The 19910-nt window shown below is 34.8% G+C and overlaps 1 pseudogene; it reads right to left on the bottom strand.

The window, feature by feature from the left end:
* Positions 1 to 1010: 1010 nt before the first annotated feature.
* LOC140511116 (nucleosome assembly protein 1-like 1 pseudogene) lies at positions 1011 to 2039 on the bottom strand (annotated as a pseudogene).
* Between the last annotated feature and the right edge of the window lie 17871 nt (positions 2040 to 19910).

Genomic DNA, 19910 nt, shown 5'->3' with positions numbered 1-19910 from the left:
AACTTTTAAGTTCATCGTTTCTATAGCTTTTTTAGTTTTTAGTTCATCCATTCCTTTTCAAACTTTCATCATCTTTTTTTTTGTATTTATCAACATAAGCATGTCTATTTATTGCCTTTCTATTTTTTAAAATGAATATTCACATCATCAATACTTTCCATTTCTGTGTTGTTGATATCTGCTTTAGCAATATATACTTTTTTTTCTCTGAGGGATTATTTGACTGCTACTCAGAAATTTTGATGTGTTGTTTCATCATTATAATTTTTTCACATAACTTTTATTTGGTTTTGTGGCTTTGTTATTTGACTCCCTAATTTTAAGATTTTTTTCTGAAAATACTAGGTTTCTTTCACACCCCAGTGGTAAACAATAACCTTAATAGGATGACTAAGTTTCTTTGTAGATCAGTATGTAACATTAATATACAAAAATTCATAGACAAGCAGTTAAAGAACATTAGATGTGGTCTTACTGGAAATTCTTAACTATACTAGTCTCTTCTCAAATCAAGTTTCAAATTTCTTTGTCTCCTAGTTAGTACAAGTGATTGAATTTCTCAGATAAAATAATGAAACCACAGCTAATACAAGCATACTTAAACCCATTCAACTACAGGGATGAAAAAATACTTTGGCTGGTTTTTCAGAAGGATTTCTTTTTTCTAAACCAATATTTGTCTCAAATAACAATTTAGATAATTTTTTTGGCTGAAGTCTAATAGCTACTTGACAAAAGACTTCACAAGGACCAAACCGTGTTGCAATGGACATGTGTTAGGGGATTCACTGCATTCTACATATCCGCCAGAAATTATACTATTAAAATACTAGGTAGAATGAATCTATAGTTTGAACTTGTTCTTAAACGTTCATATTTTTTTCTTTTTTTTAACAAAAATTGTTTACTTGATTCTACCAAGAAAATACAAAACATAAGGCTGTAAGTAACTACTAGTTGTATTTAGCCTGGGACAATGCAGTAATCCTCAAGGGCACAGCACATGCTGCTCACTGCTGCTTGCATTCAACTGGGTTTGGATCTTTCTTTGGATCATATTCTGGATCATCATTTTCTTCTTCCCCTTCCTCATCATCAGCTTCTTCACCTTTTTCATCAGAATCATCATCATCATCTTCAATAGTTTCTCCTGTGAAGTATAATACTGATCTTGGTACTATACACTCATGTAAAAAGTGGCCAATTTAGAAGTCTGCTCCAACGATAGCTTTCTCATCATCATCCAGGTTCCACTCTCAGGAACTGATACACTGGGCAGTTCATAATTTCTGGTCCATCGAAGTAGAAGGGTTCAGAATCATCTGGTTCTGACCACATGCCATATGTGTTTGTAAACACCTCATTTTGTGAAATATTCATTGGATTCAAAGTGAAATTCTAATGTAAAACTCATAGATTGGCCAGCATCTGAGAACTTCACTTTAATGTCTTTCAAGTGCTTCAGAATAAGTTCATCATGTTCTTGACTCATATCACTGAGTAAGTCAACATTTTTAAAAACATTCAGTCAAAATTCAGAAATTCCTCTAGGATCTGCTTTCTCTTCATCTTTTTTGTCCTCTTCAAGCTTAGCCTTCTCTTTCATTTCCTCTGAAATCTTTTTATCATCATCTGGTTTCCATTCACATTCTTCCTCTGCAGGTTCATAAATTGCACTAATGATTTCACTTCTCTTATCAAAAAACAGCTGGTAAAGAGCAGCATACTTTCTTTCAAGAGCATGAACTTCCTCATAGAACTTGGCTTCCATCTGTGCACATTGCACCTGAAGGTTTTTGAGGGCATTCGCACATTGCTTAACTACTTTTGGCAAGTTTTTAATGTATCCATTTGATGTTCCCACTAAACCATCCAATCTTTGTTGAAGTGCTGCAAGAATCTGAGGATTCTGAATCATCTGAACATTCAACTGACAAGTTTTGCTGTTTGCATTTTCACTAGTTTCTTCTTCTTCCACTTCTTCAACATCTTCCGTATTTTGTTTGTCAAGTTGTTTCTTTGTTGTCAATGTCCACCATGTTGTAAGATCTCTAAATATTTGAGATCCCTGGCTACTGCATGGGCAAGGGGCTGGAGCTGCACAGGCTGTGACTCAGGACCCACAGCAGTGGTAGTGGCGGTGGGAAGAGATGAGAGAGAGCTAAGATTTTATTGTTAAGTTTTCATTTATGCATTTCTTTGTGTTCCCTTCACTAATTACTATTTCTACTGCGTTATGGTTTGTAAGGATACAGCCAATATTTCTGCCTTTTTTACATTTATTTGTGAAATTTCTGAGCTCTAATACAGGTTAAGTTGTTTAAAATATTCCAGATGATGTTGAAAAAGATATGTATTCTTGCCTTTATTACTTTCCATACTCTACTCTTAATTCTGTGACATTCTTTTCTTCTTTCTCCAGTTTTCCTACTATCATCTTACCCTACAAGACATTTTTGCCATTACACTCCTGCAGCCTTTTCTTTCTGAATGATTTCGCCACTCCTACAGCTGAAATACTACAACAACAAGTAATACTAAGCAGTAATAATAACATAGTGCATTGTGCTTAGTATTTCCAAATATTTCATTGGAACCTTACAATCTCTGTGGATGATAGGAGAAGGGGGAAAAATATTTATTAAACACCTGTTATGTGTCAGGAAATGTGCTAAGATTTTTGCAACTATTATCTATTTTGATCCTCAGGACAACTCTGGAAAGCAGATACAATCATTGACCCTTTATAGAGTTGAGAAAAATGAAAAACAAAAACAAAGATTACATGGGTTGCCCAAGATTGCAAAATTAGCAAATGTCAGAGGTCATATTTGAACTCAGTTCTTCCTGACTCCAGGGCAGCAATAATATCCCTCTGCCCCAGTCGCCCCTGCTTTTGATTGGTCACTTCATGCTGGAGCCTACATTTTAAGAAAGAGCCTGAGCCAGTCATGTTTTTTCTGCCATTTCTCTCCATTCTTGACTTTCGGGGCTTCTTGTTTCAATATGTTCCTATAAGAAATAAAAATTTGACCAAGAACTCTGAGGACAAACTAATGAAGGCAGGAAAAAGAAAGAATTTTAAAATTAATAGGCATACCCTACGATGAGAAAATACATTTATTCCTTGTCCCTAGTCTAATGTAAATCCCTCCCCTGATTCCCCAGTTGATTGGGTACTACAGAGTTTGTAGCCTATCCAAGAATGCCTACAGCCCTACCCCCCACCAAGTGAGTCTCTCTCCTTTGTTTACATTTCCCATTTCCCCCATTTTTATGCCATATTTTTCTTAATACATTTTAGAATAATCCTCCCTCTCTGAATATTGGCATCATTCAGATCTACAATGTCCATAGCATGAGAAAGTTGTTTGTTTTTGCAAAAGAGACTTAAGAAATGCTTGAGTTGGGGAATTCAGCTCAAGATATCCACAACAAAGGTCCCATTATCTGAGACTCCAAGTTGAGTTAATGGGCCTCATTCTTAAAGGAGCATCACCTGGCCAGGCAGTTTGTTTGTTTGTTTTTTTTAAATTAACTTGTTTTCAGTTTTCAACAATTACTTCCATAAGTCTTAAATTTTCTCCCCTTCCCTCTCCCCTTCCTCTCTGAGACTGCATGCAATCCTATACGGGCTCTACATATACATTCTTGTAAAACACATTTTCACATTAATCATGTTGCACAGAAGAATTAAAAGGAATGGGAGAAACTATGAGAAAAAACCAAATCAAAACAAAACATAACACAAGAGAAAATAGTCTGCTTCATTTTTTTCTCTGGATGTAGATGACATGTTGCCTCAAGCGTCCTTTGGAAAAGGTTTAAGTCCTTGCATTGATGTGAAGGGCTTACTCTATCAGAAACAGTTCTCTCACATTGTGACTTTTAATGTGTCTAATGTTCTGCTGGTTCTACTCATTTCACTCAACATCAGTTCATGTAAGTCTTTCCAAGTTTTTCTAAACTCCGACTGTCACAACTTGTTCATCCATTCCCCAATTGATAAGCATTCCCTTGATGTACGGTTCTTGGCCACCACAAAAAGAGCTGTTATAAATATTTTTGTACAAGTGGGACTTTTTCCTATTTTTATGATCTCTTTGGGATATAACCCTAGAAACGATATTGCTAAGTCAAAGGGTATGCACACTTTTGTAGCCCTTTGAACATGGTTTCAAATTGCTCTCCAGAATGATTGGAGCAACTCATTGCTCCACAATGAGTGTTCCAACTCTCCACATCTTCTCCAACATTTATCTTCTTCTTGTTTTGTCATGTTAGTTAATCTGATAGGTGTGATGTGGTACTTCAGAGGTGTTTGATTTGCATCTCTCTAATCAATAGTGATTTAGAGCATTTTTTCATATGACTATAGATAGCTTTAATTTCTTCCTCTGAAAACCCAGGCAGTTTTTTTACACTAGAAAAAAGTACTCTCATAAAACAAAGAAAATGGGAACCTGATTTTAGATATGTTGATTAGTAATTTAGATATGTGTGTGTCCCCCCACAGTTTTCTTTTGCAATTAAGGTAGTCATAAGCATACTATGGAAACAAAAACCTAATTTATTCTTACATTTATCTTGCAAGTATCTTCTCTTTATCCTACCCACATGCTTTTCAGTTTACTTTTAATGTGTTACTTTCTACTGTAAGAATTTGAGATCTTTGAGGGCAGGGTCTGTTTTATTTTGTGCTTCTATTTGGATACTATGTGCTTAACACAGTGTCTAACACATGATAAATATATCATAAATTCTTGTTGACTTGTTAGTGAATTCTTTAGTACCACCATTTAGAAGATAGCATAAGTATTTTAAATCTGATTTCTCCACAATTTTGTTGAGTATTTTCTCTTCTCTTTATATTTCTCCTAATTTTTCCCTGAACTGAGACTGACATAGTTCCTGCCTTTCCTGTCTTGTAATTCAATTTTTTTCTTATGAATTTAGGTGCTAAAGTATATGCAGCATATACAGTAAACTGTCCCCAGAAACACTGATTCCATTTCTTCAGACCAGGAATGCTTTCCTTGGAGGAACAAAATGGTGCGATAGGCTGCAGTCTCTCCAAGCACCAAATCTCTCAGGATTATATCCATTTAATGTCACTACATCCTGTTTCAGAATATCTTGCTCATGTGAAGTTTCTCCAGTAGGATCCCTTCTCTTCTCTGAAAGAAAAATACCTTCTTTTCTCCTGTTTTATTACATTTCTCTGTCCATTCTCACTTAGCCCCTCTTCTTCCTATGATATTACAGGAGTTATTTTCTCTTCATTGTTTCCCATTGACTTGATTAGTTTATGGCACACATTTCCTCTGATCTTCTCTTTGCCTTCTCCCTCTGTATGCATACCCCCATTATTTAATTTAATCCTACAAAATCCGGTAATTCTCCTTTAGGGCAAGTGCTAAAAGATTTAATCCATGATGTTTTAGGCTTGTTCTTCTTCCATCACTTCTTTTTCTATTCAACTTTTCCACTTTTTCTCTGGAATATTTTTGAAAGAAATCTCTTAATGATCCTTTTGTGGTTTTTTGGTTGTTGATATTGGCATTATGTGTATCCCTGTAGATATCTTTCTCCTAGTCTTCCTGATACCTCTTCACTTCCACATTTTATTTTGTTGCTTGTGACTTCCTTGGTTGGATATTTCTTTGACTTTTGTATTTCTATACTGTTTGCAAAGCAAGTTCTTCCCATGTCAGGTTTTTCTTTGCATATTTTCTTTGCAGAAATGATTCAAATATTTCTTTTACTAAATATCTGTCTTTCCATTAATGATTAAGTTCATTTTTGTAGGTTATGCCGCTATCAACTGTATCTTGAACTCTTCAGAACACATTATTTAATTTAATTCTGTAATTCCTGGTGGATGGAGTACAGAATAATCTTATGCCATTAGAATTTGAATTTCCTTTTCTTAACATTTGAAAATATTTCTTCTCGTTGCTTTCAGAATTTTTTTTGCATTTAAAATTGTCAAATTTGACCATCATGTGCTTCTGAATTTGCAGGAGAGATATTCTCCCTACAACTGCTTGTGATCTGTGAATTAATTAGATAAGCACTTAGTTTTTTGTGTTAAGAAGTTCTGTGGAATTTTCCTGTTATTTCTTTCATTATGGTATTCAAATTTTTGATTTGTCATATTCTTCTTGGATACCTATGATCAGGCATGTGCTGAAGCAATTAAAATTTCAATGTGATGATTTAACACCTTTAAAATTGTCATGCTAGGGCTTAGATTATTGTTTTCTAGGTTACCTAGACTTGATGAGAATTAGTAATTCATATTAACCTTTAAAATGTTTTGCACACATTTTTCCTTCCTCCAAGAACAGGTTGTTAAACATTTGCCAGAGTGCCTATTCATAGTTTTTAAGTTTTCTCTACACATAACGTATTAGAGATGCTTTACTTCAATGGAGCCAATATGTTTGATTAATATTATTGTTTTTTGCTTGTATTCTTCCAGATTTCTTTTATTTCTATGTATTTGTATTTCCAATATGTTATTTTCTCTTTCATTTCTTTGGAAAGACTCTCCCCAGTGAATCCCCCCCCCCCCAAGTTTACAAGTTATTTCTTTTGTGCAGGACATGGATTCTACTTTCAACAATTCTTATTTTTCTCTTAAGCTATATCAGAAGATCCTTCTGTGTGTTCCATGTTTTCTTTGGAAACCATAAAGTCATCTTTCTCATCAGGTATTGATTCATTTTTTCTTCATTTTGTACTTATTCAGTGGTGTTTGGATTTGTATAAATACCATAGGCTTCTTTTTTTATTCATTTGCTTTTGCTCAATGCTTCTAAATTAATTTTCTGTATTCTGAGATCTTTGTTAACTTTTAGTTCCCCCCTCCATTACTCATTTTTTGATTCTCTACCTTTGGATGGTTGATCCCCCAGTGGGCTGGACCTTAATACTATTTCAACCTCATCCAATAACGAAGAATTAATTTTTCACTTGCCTCAGTCCCTGCCCCAAGTGACTCCTGGAAAGACAGAAGTGACTCCAGTGGATACAGTACCTTTTCCTTCAGGCCTGGTGAAGCCTCAAACTCATGCTGGCACTCGGCCCCAGTTTTCTCTCTTCTTATTTCTCTAATTGCTGCATGCATGCAATTTGTACATGGTCACCACAGCCAGAACATGCTACCTCTTTCCTCCATCTATTCTGCAGAGTGGGGTAGAATGGAGGGGACAGAGCTGAGTTCCTTTACTTATTGCTACAGAATAAGTAAAGTAAGGACAGAGATGGCAGGGGGGTTGATGGTAAAAGCAAGAGTACCAGCAAGAGTTTGTTGACTGGATTCCAGACTACATGCCTATCTATACTGTTGTGAAGCACTGTCAGAATATGAGCAATATTAGGAGAGAGGATGATGAGTAAGGATTTTAGGAATTAGGGGTTAGTCTCCTATTAAGTCATCAGGTGTTTGCTTCCTTAGGGTTCTTTGTGTGTTACACTTTGGTGAGAACTATATATTACTCATAATTATTTTGGAGAGTTTTTGAAGGTTGTGTTAGTGAAAATATCTAGAACTCTATTTTGTTGTTCATGTGGTCTGGAACTCATAAATACATTCATGTAAGATATCTAAGCTGCCAGTATTTTGCTCAAATCATATGAACCACTTATATGCTTGTTAACAGGCATTTAAATAGATTCATACATTTGTCCACATACATATATACAGAACAAAGAACAAAAAAATGAAAGTCATGATTTGTCTGAAGGAATGTGCCAAGTTTTTGAAGTAAATATAAATTAAAGTTGTATCTCTGTATCATGGTTTTAGTCATCTTTCCTGATTCTATGTAAGTTTCTCATCACTTGTGAAAGAGAATTCACACATCACTAGGAAAAATTCCCTTCTCAAGTTACTCTATTCCATAATTCATCTTACACATTTTTCCCCTGCTTCTAAAACCAGCACTCCAAATTTATTTTCCCAGCTTAAGGGGAAGACAAGAGTCTTCTAAGATTTCTCTTATATATTAGGCTTTCCCCTCTTTAGTTACCTATTGTGATTCTGTAGCCAAAAGTATAAAGATATAACAATTTTTGGAACAACCATTCTGCCACTTTCAAATTCTAGTCTCTTTTCTGCTCGATGTGATCCTTCAATTTCTGATTATCAAATAAATTTGCTGTGACAATCATAATCGGTAGATGTTGAATTAGTATCATTGATTTTCTTCTACTCATTGTATCAGCCCTTCTTTATCCTCTCTGAAATCAGAAATCATATCTCTCTTACGCTGGCAAACTTTTAGTGCCCCTGTTCTTTCTTCCTCTGGAATTTTATGTCAAGGATACAAACCTTTATAGGCAACTCCCAAAGACCCTTCCAGTCAGATCCTAGTTCATTAAAGAGACCTCTTTTCCCTCTAATGGTATATTACAAATAATTTCTTGACTAGAAAGTGAAAGTGGGAGTCCACATTTTCTTCAATTCAAAACTTCTAGTGACTTAATACCTGAAAAAACAATGCAAGTACAAGGTTACCAACTTGCTATAAGATGTTCTTACTACTTTTTAAACTTGTGACTTGCAGAACAGAAACAGTTATTCTGTCTATGCATGTTCCAAAATCTCTCCAAGGCACTACTGTTACATACTATCATGTCTCTTCCAGGAGCAGGATCCCTATCTTTTTCCACATGGAAAATACTATCAGCCAAACATGCACAGGTTCATAAGAATGAGACTTAATTGCCCAATCCCCCATTATAATTTATTTTTCCTCCTGAGCATACATAATTAATTGTTAGTATATATACTCATTTTGGGGTATGGCAAGACCACATATTGGAATATCCTAAACTTATATTTATCATGATCACTTCTAGCCCCTCTGAGTTAGTACCTTTTTAAGCCTTTACTTTCTGCTTTCACTTCACTTTGTTTCCATCTCAATCTCAGATCCAAATTGCTCTCTACTCTTGAATCTCCAGCCTCCTTGTCCTACTGTTGCTCATTTGTTGCTCAATCTGAACACAAGATTTCTCCAAACATCTGCCTTCATTGCTTATATTCACATGCCAATGAATGGAACTGGAGGAAGTAACACAACTGAAGGACTGTACATACTAAAAATGTTAATCAAAGCCAATTCTTTTACATGTCCTCATGATTCTGTCCTCTTACCCTGACTCTGCCATTATGGAAGACCTATATGGGTCAGAATTAATTTTGGAGTAGATTTTTTTTGTACATCCAACAAACAGTTTATAAATTTCTTTCTTTTTAGTAGAATTAATTTCCCAATAGTTTATTAGATCACTGTAGAGACCTATGCAGGACCCCAAAGTGGCAACTAGGTGGCACAGTGGATACAGCACTGGACCTGGAGTCAGGAAGACCCTAGTTCTAATACGGCTTCCCAAACGCACTAGCTTTGTAAACCTGGGTGAATCACTTAACCTCTGACTGCCTTACTTTCATTAACTGTAAAATGACGATCATATCACTTACCTCAAAAAGTTGTTGTGAGGATCAAATGAGATAATACTAGTGAAAACACTTAAAATGATGTTTAGCATGTAGAAGATGGTTAATAAAGGCTTGTTCCCTTTATTCTCTTCCCAAAGGAAATGGGACTCAGATTAGGTAATACGTGATGAAGGAGAAATAGTCAAGAAATAGCCATTGTAAAAAAAAAAAACTGCTTAAAGTTAATTAAGGAGATCAACAACAACATGGTGTCAAATCCATACCTGTTGGGATGGGGTGAGGCATTAAGAAGAAAAGTTGAGGAAAAAAAGGAGAAAGCATTAATGAGGCATGAAAGAGTAACAAAGAAAAACTTTATGTTGGCCTTTCATATTTGAAAGAAAGTTATCTAAACTCATCATTCCTCACAAGCAGGAAGCTCTTACTTCTCAAAACTCAAATACATTTGCAGCTGGTTTGATAATTTGAAATACTGTTGATGTTTTATATGTTCTGCTCTTGCAAATTTTAATACCATCATGTTTGTACATGTTTTCATTTCAACAAATAGTTATTACAAATCCATTATAAACAAGATACAGATTTGTGCCAGGGGAGATAAAAATTTTAGAGAAGACAAGATCTTTACCCTTAGAAAACGTTTGGGGGCATTGAGAAGCTAAATTATTTTTTTAGGGTCATTTGGCTAGTATATGTCTTGCAGAAGGCTGCATTTGAAACCTGGAATGCTGATTCTGTGCTCAGTTCTCTGTCTACTCCAGTTGTCTTTCATTGCAAAAGACAAAGTTGATCATTCCAGAATGGAAGGTTGCAGGGATGGAAAGGATATCCTAGGTGGCTAGATTGTTTTCCCCAAGGTTTTTAGAAGGGGATTGAGAGGATGAAAAGAAGTGAAGGGAATCATGGACAATCTTTCATAAAATCATGCTCCCTATGAAGTAGTCATTAGTCAGAAGAGTAAGGATTAGAGGGAAGATTCCTGAAAGACAAGACTGTATACTTTGATGAAGATTTTGTGGATAGGTGTCATGGGAATGGATACTGACTAGGAACAGATAATACTGTAACTGAGTAGAGGAGTGGTGGCTGCTCCAAAAGCCCAAACCTTATGAACATGCCTAGTGTTCTTGGTTCATTGAGTTGCCACTTGGAATTTAGAGACACATGAACATTATCTAATTGGATCTGTTCTTCATATGGGAAAGAGAAGCCTTTTTGAATGGTTGGCTCAGTGGATTGACTCTGGGCCTGTAGTCAGGGAGACTCACTTTCATGAGTTCAAATGTGGCGTTAGACACTTACTAGATATGTGACCCTGGGCAAGTCACTTAACATTGTTTGTCTCAATTTTCTCATCAGTAAAATGAGCTGGAGAAGGAAATGTCAAACCACTTCGACCTCTTTACCAAGAAAGCCCCAAATGAAGTCACAAAAAAATTGAACTTGACTAAAAATGATTGAACAACAACAGCAACAACAAAGAATTGGAACTTGGATACATATCTTTGTCTTTTTTCCGTCCTGAGTAGTGTTGGACAAGGTGGGGAAAGGCCCTTAGACCCTTTCCTTAATTGAGACCAGCTTGAAGCTATTAGCTATAGCTCTATAATTACTTTGATCGATAGTTTATTTTTCCTGTTTTTAAGTGAACTATTAGAAGTAGCCATGACTTTTTGAGTGTCAAAAAGTCACAGAAAGGCAAGCCACCAGAAGTCTGGGAACCAGAGTCCAGGCTGCATTTTCCAGTCAACTGGCCATGGTCTCAGTGAGGCACAACGAATGATTTTTTAGGACTCAATACAGAAGGAAGGCCCTTAGGAATGACATAGGCACTCCTGTGAAGTTGAGAAAGGAGTCATCCATCATCTATTCTGAATTTGGAGGTGAACTTAGTGAGCCCACTTCTTTAGAGAAACCATTTTATTTGATTCTGTTTTCTCCAAAGATCAAGAGATCAAGGTGATATGGGGGAAATGCGCTTTTAGTTGTTGGAAGGAAGAAATGTTTGTAGTTCCATTCTTGAAACATCGTCATAAAAATATCCTTTTAGACACATTACTTGACTTTACTTGTTTAAAATGAACTAGGACACCAATCACTGACTGTTAATAGTGAAGGGAACACCATGGAATGGGGGTTGAAGACAATGGCATTAGAGAAAGTCACCATAATGCTCTTCAATTGTACCCCTACAACCTTGATGGAATATAGTCAGCCTTGTTCTGGGAAAGTCCAGAGTATCACTATAATACTTTAAACTTTTCACAGTGCTTTCTTATTTACTATCTCATATCATATTCACCATAATTCTGTGAAATAGTTAGGGCTTCTAATATCACTTTCTTGCAGAAAGCCAAAGTACAAAAATATTAAATTAAGACATTAACTTAAATCGGATTACTTCTTCTTATCATATGTTAGAGTGAAATCCAGGTCTCCTGATTCTTACTTAGTCTCTTATTCTTGCCATTAGGTTCAGAGGCCTTAGGCAGGACCCTGAAGCACAGGTGATTATTTAAAGGTGAGAAGAATTTGAAAAAGATCAGGAGATGTTTGGATTTCTGCTCTTTTATAAGAGAGCAAGATCCTCAAATTGGAAATGTGTTCTGGAATGAAGATTTAGCTGCAGATATCCTTAAAAGAGAAAAAGATTCTTAGGGACTGACAGTTTGCATATTAAAACAAAGACTATCATTTCCAGAGAAATTGTTCTTTATGGGACATGGTATACTGAAAAGAAGAAAGGAGAGAGGCTGAAGGATGAAAGACTGGATTCTCTGATATGAGGGCAGTCTTGAAAGATCAGGATTGTTGGATCAAAGGATTTAAAAATCTAAAAATAGAAGGTCCCTTGGAGTTCAACACTTCTAACACTTTTATTTTCCAAATGAGGAAACTAAGGCTCAAAGAGGAAACATGAATTGCTTCGTCAGTGACACAGATGGAGCTAAGGAATGAATGTTCTTTCAAGGCAATACAAATCTTGGGGAGATTTTTGCTCTTCCTGTTTCTTTTTTTTTTCTTTTTATCACACCATTCCTTTGGGGAATCGTTTCAGACCTATTTAGGGTATTAGATTGTTTTGTTAATGTTGCCATGCTCAAACTTGCAGTTTTTTGGTCATATTCTATTTGCAATTAACAACGATGCAAGAACAACAAAGACACCCTGGAGTTTTCAGGCAATAATGTTTTATTTCTACCATTGTGTTATTATTAGTCTTCATTAAGGATTAAGTAAAAGATGAGTTCATTTTAAAGTTAAGACAAAGTTAAGTGTTCTAATGTAAAATAACTGAAAATAGTCCACTTTTCTCTACCTTTAAATATACTTAATGAACTATGCCTAAAGGGAAGGGAGAAAGATCTTAATTACCTTCTTATTTACCCTGTGCCTGGCGTCCATTGCTGCTGGGATATAGGAACTCGGAGCTCCTTTGACCTCTCCTTGAATCATAAACCTTCTATTATTGCTTTGCCTCACTTTCTGTTACCCTTAACCTAGCCTAGCCCTCCACTGTCTGTTATCTACCTGTCTAGGTAGCCTTCAGGTCTTTTCTACCCTTAATCCTATTCTCTTGGTTCTTGGTGTTTAACCTCTAGTCACTCCAGGTACTGGTCACTGCCATCAAGACCTTCCTGGATTCCTCCTACACTCACCCCAGACTACTTGACCACCCCTAGATCCCTCCCACAGTATCTCTGTATATAAGATCCATGTTGCCTCGATGAAGGCTCCTCAGATTCAATCTGCCCCATTACAGGGTCTCAGATTCTATCTGGTCCACTTGTCAATACAAGCATCACAAAGTTCAGATTCCTTAAGAGTTTACCCAATATGGTGAATCTTTAATGTGAGAAAAAACAAGACTAATATATATATATATATATATATATATATATATATATATATATATATTCCTGTATTTGTTAGAGTCCTTTAACTCCTAATAATAGTATGGAGACAATTAAGTCAAGGGCTTATGAAATCATATTATTCTTGTCTCAGTTAGTTAATGTTAAATAAATGTTGATATGTACTGTGTTAAAAACTGATCAGTTATTGTATTTATGTATTTACTTGAGCCTGCTATTAATTCCTCAGTAGAATCTCATCCTTTTGATGGGAGAATAAAAAGTTAGTTTTTCACAAAATGTATGATGGTATAAGATTGCAAGCACTACTGACAAATCAGCTCTCAGAGGAAGAAACTACCCTAACTACAAAGTTCCTGATAAAGGGGACCAACCCTGAAACTAGCCTAAACCAAATAGGGTCACTGACCATGGGAAAGCTAAATAAACCTCATGTATATAACCAGGCACACCCTGCATAAAATTAGAATCTTTTTATTTGAACATGGAACCAATAATGAGGTAGGGTGCATGCTTACACATATTTAGGGGAAAATATACAATGGGCATATCTGGGAGATTGTAACCAGGAAGAGAATGGACTAATCCCTCCTCTGATGGGAGGATCTGTTCCAAACTAACAGTGTAAACTTTCTCTCGCTTCTGTATTCAGCCTCCATCTTCCTGAAGAAGAGTGGGGCTGCTTTGGTCAGAAATGTAGACCCATATCCTTTGGCCTCTTCTTTAATAAATTCACTTTGACTTTTGAATTTAACATTAAAAAAAAAAAAACAAACAAAACTTTGTTTTTCTTTAGCTGAAAGAAAGTTTGGGTTGAATTCATTCTGGAAGGATCCCAGCATGTGGCTATTTCAGGATCCTGACACGGCTAAACCTTAGCACTGCAGGTACAGGTGAGTTAGTGATTATTCTTATGTGGTATTTATTTAACTGTGTAAATATTGTATTCTTCTCAGCATAATATAAGCTTTTTGAGAATTTCAACTGTTTCACTTTTTGTCTTTGTACAGTACCTTGCACAAAATAGGTGTTAAATAAATGCTTGTTGGGTTGAGTTAATTTGAATTTCTGTGGGTGTCTATATATGAATAGCCATTCTGTTATTTTCATTTGTTGTACTGTAAGTATAGTTTTGACAATGGTTGAAACATTACAGTAATATCTTTGAAACAACTTAAGACATCATTTCTGTAATCACATTAATCTTCCATATGCAGAGAATTTTAACTTCTGTAACCATTCTCCTGAAACCACCATCAATATAGCAAAGTGAAGGTATGGACAAAGCAGACAAATTAGGCAAAGAGAGATCACTTAGGGCCTAAGCCTGGCTGTGCTAAGGCAAGTAACTTAAACTCTCTCAATCTCAACCATCAAATGCAGATAATGTACCTGCATGCTCCCCTTAAAGGGCAATGGACAAATCCCAAACAAATTTTACTCATGATTAATGAAATACTGAGAAGTTATTATGAGGGAAAAGGACAAAGAAGGATGATTGGAGAAGGAAAGGAAAGGAGGATGAGAGTGAATTTCTATAAGAAATATTGTAGCAGTTTCATCAGGCTACTAAGAGGTAGAGGACAACAAGACAGTGAAAACATTTTATGGGTCTTTGTTGGGGTTTTTAGATACAATAATAAGAATGGAGCTTTGTGAATATGGATTAATTGAGGTCATTTATTCCCTCCTTTCCATCAGTGGAGAGAACCATAGTTCTGGAGTCAGAAAGACTTGAGTGAAAATCTTGTATCAGTTACTGGAAAATTCCCTAAATCTATCTTAATTTCCACAACTATAAAATGAAGTAGCATCTACTTTCAAAGGTTGTTGTGAAGATCAAATGAAATTAGGTTCAGAAATCTCTTGTCACAATACCTGGAACAGAGTAGGCCCTTCATCAATATTTGTTCCCTTTTATCATCCAGAAGGACTGTGAATGTCAATAGTTATCTTCAAGTGAAAACTGAAGGATAGATGAGGTAGATAAATAAAAAAGTATTGGGTAAGATGAAGGCAGTAAAGACAGAAAAATAGGGACGAGAAAGAGAGTAAAGAACTGGAATATACTGCATTTGTAATTTTTGATCTTAGTAAGGTCTATAGGAATTGAGACTGGCAAAAGACAGCGATATGGTAAGAAAGTCTGTAGCTTCTGTGAAGAGAGAGAGAAGTCTTTTCAAAGATTTGCTTTGAGACTCATACAATTCTAAATTAAATGGCTAAGGTCTACTTTGTAAAAAAAAATGAGTGTAACTGCATAAGAAGAGAATATATGGTGAGGATCCTGATTATTAATTCAGTTGCAATGAATCTAAGAAATGTTTTTGCAATAATTCAAATTCTGAAAGAAAAGAGTTTTATACTGGATTTCAGATTAGCAATACAATTAAATTTTATGTACTCTCCAAATTAAGAGAGTTCAGAGGTTATATAATTCATTAATGTTAAATAAAAGTTTTATATGTAAAGGTCACGTAAACTATATTGAATATTCAGTAATATGGAATATTATATTTAATATTTTACCAGAAGAAAAGTCTGTGAGAGGAACTTTGTTATTTAATAGGTCAAAACTTTGATTATTGTTTTCAGAAATAGAATATAGGTGATACGAACTAATTCAAAAGGATACTGCAGGAGTAGTTAGGTGAACAGAACACTGGCCCTGGAGTCAGAATGACCTGAGTTCAAATTTGATCTCAGACAATTGACATATACATTGCTGTGTGACACTGGTCAAGTCACTTAACCCTGATTGCCTTGGGAAAACAAGGAAACAAACAAATAAATAAACAAAAAGAAAGATACTGCAATGTCTGAACTTAAATACTTGAGGAATCCCAGGGTCTTTTAGTTTGGGTATTTCACTGCCAATGAAGAATATCACCCTTTCCTAGACAGCATGAGACACTATGGTAGAAAATAATTTTAAACCTAATGATAACATCTCATGGGAATAAACAATTCTGCATTTAAATAGTCTGATCCTTAGAAAATCAGGTCCAAATGCCTGTGTTTAAATCCTGTCTAATCTGAGAACTGGAAGAGCATGTGTTCCACTCATATAACCTTCAAGAACTCATGGGCACTTGTACAAAATGAGACATGAATGGAGGCATATAGTATTAAGTCCAATAAAGATAGTTAAGAATGGTCATGACAGAGAATTAGAAATACCTGGCTTCAAAGTTTATCTTGAAAACATACTTCTTATATGACACTAGATATGTCACTTGGTTTCTCAGTGATTCTAGGCAATTCTGCAAGACTAGACATTACAAAGAATTTGTTACTCTCTATTGGTAGAGGAAACTCTTAACTGGAACATTACAATATCAGTGAAATCTCAGACTTAGCTAAAAAAAATCATAGGTAAGTTTGGGTTTGGGGTTATTATCTGTGACAGAACTTTGGAAAGAAGTACATGAGATTACAACTACCTATCAGGCATTTTTTCATTTAGGTCTAATGAGAGATCAAAACTAGTTTAAGTGATATCTACTACATGTGGTACTACCAAAGCCTTTTAAATACAGAAATATGTTCGGCATAGAGAAAAAAGACATAAAAGAGCTTCTTATAAAAAGAGAACTATCCAAAATTTTAGTGGGGAGAAGTAAAATAACTATGCAAATAACTCAACCATCATTAAAGGGAGGTAAACAAAGGTGATCCAAAGACTCAGAATGAAAGGTGAAGTGAGACAATGGAAATTTTAACACCTGCTAAATGAATGTAGGCAAGGGCTAAGGAGTATAAATAGGAAAAGACAACAAGAAGGAACTTCAGAAAAGCATAGAGCAAAATAGAATACTGATTTCAGATTGTTAGCGGTGGCAAAGTGCGAAGAAAGTAGATGAAGAAGTTACAGAACAATAAGTTCAGTTAAGATATAGCAGAAAGAAAAGAAGAAAAACATTATTTATCAGGGAAAAAAATCTCTTAAATTCACTGAGGAAGAAAGAAGATGAGAGATCATTTATAGAAATAGGTGGAGGTAATATACCCCTTGCTCCCAAATGAAAATAATAGGGCCTCTATAGATAGAACCCCATTCTCAGAAGAAAGATCAATGTAATGCAGCATGAAATAAGGGGAAACATTGAAGCATTGAGGAAAAAGGAAAAGGGAATGCAAAGAATCTTTGAAAGACTAAGGAAAATAATATATGTATAGAAAAAATTCAAATAAGGCCATCCAATTTAAATATAATAAAGATGCAGAAAATTTGAAGGGCAACTTATGGTTCTCAAAAAACAGAAATTGGATGTATTTTGAGAACAAAAAATAAGACTCAATACAAACAGGTATTCTTCACCTTTGTGTTAAGTAGCTTAGTTTGGGGCTATTTAATCTAGTGAATAAGAGAGTGGTAAATATTTTGGGTAAAACATATTGCTGATTTTTGAAAGATGAGACGTGCCAAAATAAATGATGTGAACTGAGGATCAAAAGTATGACTGTTTCAGAATCAAATAAGGATATGGCATGTTTCTTGCACACAGCAAGTATGATTTGGTTAGGATGGCATTTTGATTGCATCTCAAGCAAAGATCAAAGGATGAAAAATAGCAAAAAGGTGGCCTAGGACTCCTTTACCAATTTATAAGAGGGAGTGGTTTATGAGCACTTAGAAAAAAAGCACTGACCACTAAGAGCTGTCATCAACAGAAGGTCATGCCAGACTAACCTCATTTCTTTGACAGGGTCACTAGACTGGTAGAGAGGTAGAATGGCATTGATCTAGTATAGCTAGATATTGTCAAGGCATTTGAGAAAAATCTCTCATGACTTTCTTGTGGGCAAAATAGAGAGATGTTGGCTAGATAATGACTGGTGAATTTAGAAGTAGAAGAATGGTTCCACCCAAAGAATAGTGATTAGGGGATCAATTTTAAGCAGGACATTTTCTAATAAAATTTCAAGAAGATTCAGTACTGCTCTTGTAGTGATTAGCATCTTAATCAGTGATTTGGATAAAGGGACAAATAGCATTTATGAGCAACAGAAAAATGAGAAGAGTAGCTAAAATTTTACATGACATATGCTATTATTTTTCAGTTGTGTCCAACTTTTCATTGTCCCAGAACCTATATTTTTCATATGTTTTTCTTGACAAGGATCCTGGGGAACGGATTGCTAATTCCTTCTCCAGTAAACTAAGGTAAACAGAGGCTCACTGACTTGTCCAGAGTCACAAAGCCAGTTAGAGGCAGGTTTTGGTCTTAGGTCTTCCTTACTCCAAGCCCAGCAATCTAGATGCCTAAATATCTTAAAAGACTAAACCTAATAAAATGATATTTAATGGAAATAAATCCTCAAATATATGGTTAAAAGCTGAAGGAAGGGTTTCTAGACAACAATTCCTATGAGAAAGACCTGGAGATGGTAGAATGAACTAGAAAGCAGAATCCAGCTATCTATTGTTTACAAGGAATACTTTAAAGAGAGAAACATGTATTGTTAAAATTAAATCCTGGAGTACAACCTATTATTCTTTAGCTGATGTAAAAAAGGCAGAGGTAGCAATCATGATGTCAGACAAAGCAAAAGCAAAAAATAGATTTAATTAAAAGGATTAAACAAAGAAACCACATCTTGCTAAAAAGAAATTATATCACTATTAAGCACATGCACCAAACGACAGTGCAACCAAATTCTTAAAGGAGGAAACAGTCAGTAAAAAAAAAAAAAAAAGAAAAAAATACTCGTTGGAAATCTCAGCTTTCCCATCTCAAAGGCAAGTATATCTACTCATAATATAAATTAGAAGTTCATGTGATAAATAGAATCTTAGAAAAATTAGATATGATTTACCTTGGGACAAAGTTGAATGTATATACAGAGGAATATATTTTTTTAGCTATATATAACATTCTTACAAAAATTGACTATGTATTAAGCCATAAAACTTCACAAACAAACGCTAAAAAAGCCAGCAAAAAATATTAAATGTATCCTTTTCAGATCATGATGAAACAAAAATTTGATTCAATGAAGGATTATTGAAGCACAAGGTAAAATTAATTGGAAATAAGATAATTGAATACTAAAGAATTAGAGTGTCAAAAAACAAATCATAGGAACAATCTACAATTTCATTAAGAAAAATGAAAATGAGACAACATCAAATTTTGGGGATGCAGTCAAAGCAGTATTCAGAGGAAAATTTTAAATCTCTAAGCACATACATCAGTAAAAAGGAGAAAGAAGGGTTCAATGAATTGAGCATGCAATAAAGAAATTAGAAAAAGAACAAATTTTAAAATCTCCACTTAAGCCAAAAAGGGAATCTTAAAAATCAAAGGAAAGATTAATAAAACAAAAACAAAACAAAACATTAAAGTAAAAAACCCAGTAAAATAGCCAAAACACTGATTAACTTGACTTAAAAAAAAGAAAACCAAATTAACAGTATCAAAAATGAAAAGTGTAAATATACCACCAATGAAGATGAAATAAAAGCAGTTATTAAGAGGAATTTTGTCCAATTATATGCCAATAAAACTGATGATATAAATTACGTGGATTAATATTTACAAAAGAATATAAACCAGCTA

The sequence above is a fragment of the Notamacropus eugenii genome, chromosome 6 (assembly GCF_028372415.1).
Source record: "Notamacropus eugenii isolate mMacEug1 chromosome 6, mMacEug1.pri_v2, whole genome shotgun sequence".
NCBI lineage: Eukaryota > Metazoa > Chordata > Mammalia > Diprotodontia > Macropodidae > Notamacropus > Notamacropus eugenii.
This window is presented reverse-complemented; position numbering and strand designations above follow the sequence as displayed.